The sequence below is a fragment of the Xenopus tropicalis genome, chromosome 10 (assembly GCF_000004195.4).
Source record: "Xenopus tropicalis strain Nigerian chromosome 10, UCB_Xtro_10.0, whole genome shotgun sequence".
Lineage (NCBI taxonomy): Eukaryota > Metazoa > Chordata > Amphibia > Anura > Pipidae > Xenopus > Xenopus tropicalis.
In genome coordinates this window covers 51,968,323-51,976,271 of record NC_030686.2, presented here as the reverse complement: position 1 = coordinate 51,976,271, position 7,949 = coordinate 51,968,323, and positions in this window count along the sequence as shown.

The window sequence follows — 7,949 nt, the reverse complement described above, 5'->3', positions numbered from 1 at the left end:
CTAGTGAGGGAGGGGCGGTGTCAGCCTAGTGAGGGAGGGGCCGTGCCAGCCTAGTGAGGGAGGGGCCGTGCCAGCCTAGTGAGGGAGGGGCCGTGCCAGCCTAGTGAGGGAGGGGCCGTGCCAGCCTAGTGATGGAGGGGCCGTGCCAGCCTAGTGAGGGAGGGGCCGTGCCAGCCTAGTGAGGGAGGGGCCGTGCCAGCCTAGTGAGGGAGGGGCGGTGCCAGCCTAGTGAGGGAGGGGCCGTGCCAGCCTAGTGAGGGAGGGGTCGGTGCCAGCCTAGTGAGGGAGGGGCCGTGCCAGCCTAGTGAGGGAGGGGCCGGTGCCAGCCTAGTGAGGGAGGGGCCGGTGCCAGCCTAGTGAGGGAGGGGCCGTGCCAGCCTAGTGAGGGAGGGGCGGTGCCAGCCTAGTGAGGGAGGGGCGGTGCCAGCCTAGTGAGGGAGGGGCGGTGCCAGCCTAGTGAGGGAGGGGCGGTGCCAGCCTAGTGAGGGAGGGGTCGGTGCCAGCCTAGTGAGGGAGGGGCGGTGTCAGCCTAGTGAGGGAGGGGCCGTGCCAGCCTAGTGAGGGAGGGGCCGTGCCAGCCTAGTGATGGAGGGGCCGTGCCAGCCTAGTGAGGGAGGGGCCGTGCCAGCCTAGTGAGGGAGGGGCCGTTGCCAGCCTAGTGAGGGAGGGGCCGTGCCAGCCTAGTGAGGGAGGGGCCGTGCCAGCCTAGTGAGGGAGGGGCCGTGCCAGCCTAGTGAGGGAGGGGCGGTGCCAGCCTAGTGAGGGAGGGGCGGTGCCAGCCTAGTGAGGGAGGGGCGGTGTCAGCCTAGTGAGGGAGGGGCCGTGCCAGCCTAGTGAGGGAGGGGCCGTGCCAGCCTAGTGAGGGAGGGGCCGTGCCAGCCTAGTGAGGGAGGGGCCGTGCCAGCCTAGTGAGGGAGGGGCGGTGCCAGCCTAGTGAGGGAGGGGCGGTGCCAGCCTAGTGAGGGAGGGGCGGTGCCAGCCTAGTGAGGGAGGGGCGGTGCCAGCCTAGTGAGGGAGGGGCGGTGCCAGCCTAGTGAGGGAGGGGCGGTGCCAGCCTACTGAGGGAGGGGCCGTGCCAGCCTAGTGAGGGAGGGGTCGGTGCCAGCCTAGTGAGGGAGGGGCCGTGCCAGCCTAGTGAGGGAGGGGCCGTGCCAGCCTAGTGAGGGAGGGGCCGTGCCAGCCTAGTGAGGGAGGGGTCGGTGCCAGCCTAGTGAGGGAGGGGCCGTGTCAGCCTAGTGAGGGAGGGGCGGTGCCAGCCTAGTGAGGGAGGGGCCGTGCCAGCCTAGTGAGGGAGGGGCGGTGCCAGCCTAGTGAGGGAGGGGCGGTGCCAGCCTAGTGAGGGAGGGGCGGTGCCAGCCTAGTTAGGGAGGGGCGGTGCCAGCCTAGTGAGGGAGGGGTCGGTGCCAGCCTAGTGAGGGAGGGGCGGTGTCAGCCTAGTGAGGGAGGGGCCGTGCCAGCCTAGTGAGGGAGGGGCCGTGCCAGCCTAGTGATGGAGGGGCCGTGCCAGCCTAGTGAGGGAGGGGCCGTGCCAGCCTAGTGAGGGAGGGGCCGTTGCCAGCCTAGTGAGGGAGGGGCCGTGCCAGCCTAGTGAGGAGGGGCCGTGCCAGCCTAGTGAGGGAGGGGCCGTGCCAGCCTAGTGATGGAGGGGCCGTGCCAGCCTAGTGAGGGAGGGGCGGTGCCAGCCTAGTGAGGGAGGGGCGGTGTCAGCCTAGTGAGGGAGGGGCCGTGCCAGCCTAGTGAGGGAGGGGCCGTGCCAGCCTAGTGATGGAGGGGCCGTGCCAGCCTAGTGAGGGAGGGGCCGTGCCAGCCTAGTGAGGGAGGGGCGGTGCCAGCCTAGTGAGGGAGGGGCCGTGCCAGCCTAGTGAGGGAGGGGCCGTGCCAGCCTAGTGAGGGAGGGGCCGTGTCAGCCTAGTGAGGGAGGGGCCGTGCCAGCCTAGTGAGGGAGGGGCGGTGCCAGCCTAGTGAGGGAGGGGCGGTGCCAGCCTAGTGAGGGAGGGGCGGTGCCAGCCTAGTGAGGGAGGGGTCGGTGCCAGCCTAGTGAGGGAGGGGTCGGTGCCAGCCTACTGAGGGAGGGGCCGTGCCAGCCTAGTGAGGGAGGGGTCGGTGCCAGCCTAGTGAGGGAGGGGCGGTGTCAGCCTAGTGAGGGAGGGGCCGTGCCAGCCTAGTGAGGGAGGGGCGGTGCCAGCCTAGTGAGGGAGGGGTCGGTGCCAGCCTAGTGAGGGAGGGGCCGTGTCAGCCTAGTGAGGGAGGGGCCGTGTCAGCCTAGTGAGGGAGGGGCCGTGCCAGCCTAGTGAGGGAGGGGCGGTGCCAGCCTAGTGAGGGAGGGGCCGTGCCAGCCTAGTGAGGGAGGGGCCGTGCCAGCCTAGTGAGGGAGGGGTCGGTGCCAGCCTAGTGAGGGAGGGGCCGTGCCAGCCTAGTGAGGGAGGGGCGGTGTCAGCCTAGTGAGGGAGGGGCGGTGTCAGCCTAGTGAGGGAGGGGCGGTGTCAGCCTAGTGAGGGAGGGGCCGTGCCAGCCTAGTGAGGGAGGGGCCGTGCCAGCCTAGTGAGGGAGGGGCGGTGCCAGCCTAGTGAGGGAGGGGCCGTGCCAGCCTAGTGAGGGAGGGGCCGTGCCAGCCTAGTGAGGGAGGGGCCGTGCCAGCCTAGTGAGGGAGGGGCGGTGTCAGCCTAGTGAGGGAGGGGCGGTGTCAGCCTAGTGAGGGAGGGGCGGTGTCAGCCTAGTGAGGGAGGGGCGGTGTCAGCCTAGTGATGGAGGGGCCGTGCCAGCCTAGTGAGGGAGGGGCCGTGCCAGCCTAGTGATGGAGGGGCCGTGCCAGCCTAGTGAGGGAGGGGCGGTGCCAGCCTAGTGAGGGAGGGGCCGTGCCAGCCTAGTGAGGGAGGGGCCGTGCCAGCCTAGTGAGGGAGGGGTCGGTGCCAGCCTAGTGAGGGAGGGGCCGTGCCAGCCTAGTGAGGGAGGGGCGGTGCCAGCCTAGTGAGGGAGGGGCCGGTGCCAGCCTAGTGAGGGAGGGGCCGTGCCAGCCTAGTGAGGGAGGGGCCGTGCCAGCCTAGTGAGGGAGGGGCGGTGCCAGCCTAGTGAGGGAGGGGCGGTGCCAGCCTAGTGAGGGAGGGGCGGTGCCAGCCTAGTGAGGGAGGGGCGGTGCCAGCCTAGTGAGGGAGGGGCCGTGCCAGCCTAGTGAGGGAGGGGCCGTTGCCAGCCTAGTGAGGGAGGGGCCGTGCCAGCCTAGTGAGGGAGGGGCCGTGCCAGCCTAGTGAGGGAGGGGCGGTGCCAGCCTAGTGAGGGAGGGGCGGTGCCAGCCTAGTGAGGGAGGGGCGGTGCCAGCCTAGTGAGGGAGGGGCGGTGCCAGCCTAGTGAGGGAGGGGTCGGTGCCAGCCTAGTGAGGGAGGGGCGGTGCCAGCCTAGTGAGGGAGGGGCCGTGCCAGCCTAGTGAGGGAGGGGCCGTGCCAGCCTAGTGAGGGAGGGGCCGTTGCCAGCCTAGTGAGGGAGGGGCCGTGCCAGCCTAGTGAGGGAGGGGCCGTGCCAGCCTAGTGAGGGAGGGGCCGTGCCAGCCTAGTGATGGAGGGGCCGTGCCAGCCTAGTGAGGGAGGGGCGGTGCCAGCCTAGTGAGGGAGGGGCGGTGTCAGCCTAGTGAGGGAGGGGCCGTGCCAGCCTAGTGAGGGAGGGGCCGTGCCAGCCTAGTGATGGAGGGGCCGTGCCAGCCTAGTGAGGGAGGGGCCGTGCCAGCCTAGTGAGGGAGGGGCGGTGCCAGCCTAGTGAGGGAGGGGCCGTGCCAGCCTAGTGAGGGAGGGGCCGTGCCAGCCTAGTGAGGGAGGGGCCGTGTCAGCCTAGTGAGGGAGGGGCCGTGCCAGCCTAGTGAGGGAGGGGCGGTGCCAGCCTAGTGAGGGAGGGGCGGTGCCAGCCTAGTGAGGGAGGGGCGGTGCCAGCCTAGTGAGGGAGGGGTCGGTGCCAGCCTACTGAGGGAGGGGCCGTGCCAGCCTAGTGAGGGAGGGGTCGGTGCCAGCCTAGTGAGGGAGGGGCCGTGTCAGCCTAGTGAGGGAGGGGCCGTGCCAGCCTAGTGAGGGAGGGGCGGTGCCAGCCTAGTGAAGGAGGGGTCGGTGCCAGCCTAGTGAGGGAGGGGCCGTGTCAGCCTAGTGAGGGAGGGGCCGTGCCAGCCTAGTGAGGGAGGGGCCGTGCCAGCCTAGTGAGGGAGGGGCGGTGTCAGCCTAGTGAGGGAGGGGCCGTGTCAGCCTAGTGAGGGAGGGGCGGTGTCAGCCTAGTGAGGGAGGGGCCGTGCCAGCCTAGTGAGGGAGGGGCCGTGCCAGCCTAGTGAGGGAGGGGCGGTGCCAGCCTAGTGAGGGAGGGGCCGTGCCAGCCTAGTGAGGGAGGGGCGGTGCCAGCCTAGTGAGGGAGGGGCCGTGCCAGCCTAGTGAGGGAGGGGCGGTGTCAGCCTAGTGAGGGAGGGGCGGTGTCAGCCTAGTGAGGGAGGGGCGGTGTCAGCCTAGTGAGGGAGGGGCGGTGTCAGCCTAGTGATGGAGGGGCCGTGCCAGCCTAGTGAGGGAGGGGCCGTGCCAGCCTAGTGATGGAGGGGCCGTGCCAGCCTAGTGAGGGAGGGGCGGTGCCAGCCTAGTGAGGGAGGGGCCGTGCCAGCCTAGTGAGGGAGGGGCCGTGCCAGCCTAGTGAGGGAGGGGTCGGTGCCAGCCTAGTGAGGGAGGGGCCGTGCCAGCCTAGTGAGGGAGGGGCGGTGCCAGCCTAGTGAGGGAGGGGCCGGTGCCAGCCTAGTGAGGGAGGGGCCGTGCCAGCCTAGTGAGGGAGGGGCCGTGCCAGCCTAGTGAGGGAGGGGTCGGTGCCAGCCTAGTGAGGGAGGGGCCGTGCCAGCCTAGTGAGGGAGGGGTCGGTGCCAGCCTAGTGAGGGAGGGGCCGGTGCCAGCCTAGTGAGGGAGGGGCCGTGCCAGCCTAGTGAGGGAGGGGCGGTGCCAGCCTAGTGAAGGGAGGGGCGGTGCCAGCCTAGTGAGGGAGGGGCGGTGCCAGCCTAGTGAGGGAGGGGCGGTGGCCAGCCTAGTGAGGGAGGGGTCGGTGCCAGCCTAGTGAGGGAGGGGCCGTGCCAGCCTAGTGAGGGAGGGGCGGTGCCAGCCTAGTGAGGGAGGGGCGGTGCCAGCCTAGTGAGGGAGGGGCGGTGCCAGCCTAGTGAGGGAGGGGCCGTGCCAGCCTAGTGAGGGAGGGGCCGTTGCCAGCCTAGTGAGGGAGGGGCCGTGCCAGCCTAGTGAGGGAGGGGCCGTGCCAGCCTAGTGAGGGAGGGGCCGTGCCAGCCTAGTGAGGGAGGGGCGGTGCCAGCCTAGTGAGGGAGGGGCGGTGCCAGCCTAGTGAGGGAGGGGCGGTGCCAGCCTAGTGAGGGAGGGGTCGGTGCCAGCCTAGTGAGGGAGGGGCGGTGCCAGCCTAGTGAGGGAGGGGCCGTGCCAGCCTAGTGAGGGAGGGGCCGTGCCAGCCTAGTGAGGGAGGGGCCGTTGCCAGCCTAGTGAGGGAGGGGCCGTGCCAGCCTAGTGAGGGAGGGGCCGTGCCAGCCTAGTGAGGGAGGGGCCGTGCCAGCCTAGTGATGGAGGGGCCGTGCCAGCCTAGTGAGGGAGGGGCGGTGCCAGCCTAGTGAGGGAGGGGCGGTGTCAGCCTAGTGAGGGAGGGGCCGTGCCAGCCTAGTGAGGGAGGGGCCGTGCCAGCCTAGTGATGGAGGGGCCGTGCCAGCCTAGTGAGGGAGGGGCCGTGCCAGCCTAGTGAGGGAGGGGCGGTGCCAGCCTAGTGAGGGAGGGGCCGTGCCAGCCTAGTGAGGGAGGGGCCGTGCCAGCCTAGTGAGGGAGGGGCCGTGTCAGCCTAGTGAGGGAGGGGCCGTGCCAGCCTAGTGAGGGAGGGGCGGTGCCAGCCCTAGTGAGGGAGGGGCGGTGCCAGCCTAGTGAGGGAGGGGCGGTGCCAGCCTAGTGAGGGAGGGGTCGGTGCCAGCCTACTGAGGGAGGGGCCGTGCCAGCCTAGTGAGGGAGGGGTCGGTGCCAGCCTAGTGAGGGAGGGGCCGTGTCAGCCTAGTGAGGGAGGGGCCGTGCCAGCCTAGTGAGGGAGGGGCCGTGCCAGCCTAGTGAGGGAGGGGTCGGTGCCAGCCTAGTGAGGGAGGGGCCGTGTCAGCCTAGTGAGGGAGGGGCCGTGCCAGCCTAGTGAGGGAGGGGCCGTGCCAGCCTAGTGAGGGAGGGGCCGTGCCAGCCTAGTGAGGGAGGGGGCCGTGCCAGCCTAGTGAGGGAGGGGTCCGGTGCCAGCCTAGTGAGGGAGGGGCCGTGCCAGCCTAGTGAGGGAGGGGCCGTGCCAGCCTAGTGAGGGAGGGGCCGTGCCAGCCTAGTGAGGGAGGGGCCGTGTCAGCCTAGTGAGGGAGGGGCGGTGCCAGCCTAGTGAGGGAGGGGCGGTGCCAGCCTAGTGAGGGAGGGGTCGGTGCCAGCCTACTGAGGGAGGGGCCGTGCCAGCCTAGTGAGGGAGGGGTCGGTGCCAGCCTAGTGAGGGAGGGGCGGTGTCAGCCTAGTGAGGGAGGGGCCGTGCCAGCCTAGTGAGGGAGGGGCCGTGCCAGCCTAGTGAGGGAGGGGCGGTGTCAGCCTAGTGAGGGAGGGGCCGTGCCAGCCTAGTGAGGGAGGGGCGGTGTCAGCCTAGTGAGGGAGGGGCCGTGCCAGCCTAGTGAGGGAGGGGCGGTGTCAGCCTAGTGAGGGAGGGGCGGTGTCAACCTAGTGAGGGAGGGGCGGTGTCAACCTAGTGAGGGAGGGGCCGTGCCAGCCTAGTGAGGGAGGGGCGGTGTCAGCCTAGTGAGGGAGGGGCGGTGTCAGCCTAGTGAGGGAGGGGCCGTGCCAGCCTAGTGAGGGAGGGGCCGTGCCAGCCTAGTGAGGGAGGGGCGGTGCCAGCCTAGTGAGGGAGGGGCGGTGTCAGCCTAGTGAGGGAGGGGCCGGTGCCAGCCTAGTGAGGGAGGGGCCGTGCCAGCCTAGTGAGGGAGGGGCCGGTGCCAGCCTAGTGAGAGAGGGGCGGTGTCAGCCTAGTGAGGGAGGGGCCGTGCCAGCCTAGTGAGGGAGGGGCGGTGTCAGCCTAGTGAGGGAGGGGCCGGTGCAGGCTTAAGGGGGTACGTTCTTTAACAGCATATTCTCTAAAACAACCCAGATTGTTCCCTCAGATCAAGCCATTATCCCTGTCTCCCCGAGTCTTGTCAGTGTCACCCCAAATAATTCCATGGTGTCACTAACACCATCAAGCCTTGCTCTTGGCTCTCTCTTACTTCTTTCTCCTCTTTGTATGTATTGTGAGTGCCATCTTAAACTTTAGCCCCGCCTACTAACAGCCACATGGGGGCAGGCTGTATGTATTGTGAGTGCCATCTTAAACTTTAGCCCCGCCTACTAACAGCCACATGGGGGCAGGCTGTATGTATTGTGAGTGCCATCTTAAACTTTAGCCCCGCCTACTAACAGCCACATGGGGGGCAGGCTGTATGTATTGTGAGTGCCATCTTAAACTTTAGCCCCGCCTACTAACAGCCACATGGGGGCAGGCTGTATGTATTGTGAGTGCCATCTTAAACTTTAGCCCCGCCTACTAACAGCCACATGGGGGCAGGCTGTATGTATTGTGAGTGCCATCTTAAACTTTAGCCCCGCCTACTAACAGCCACATGGGGGCAGGCTGTATGTATTGTGAGTGCCATCTTAAACTTTAGCCCCGCCTACTAACAGCTACATGGGGGCAGGCTGTATGTATTGTGAGTGCCATCTTAAACTTTAGCCCCGCCTACTAACAGCCACATGGGGGCAGGCTGTATGTATTGTGAGTGCCATCTTAAACTTTAGCCCCGCCTACTAACAGCCACATGGGGGCAGGCTGTATGTATTGTGAGTGCCATCTTAAACTTTAGCCCCGCCTACTAACAGCCACATGGGGGCAGGCTGTATGTATTGTGAGTGCCATCTTAAACT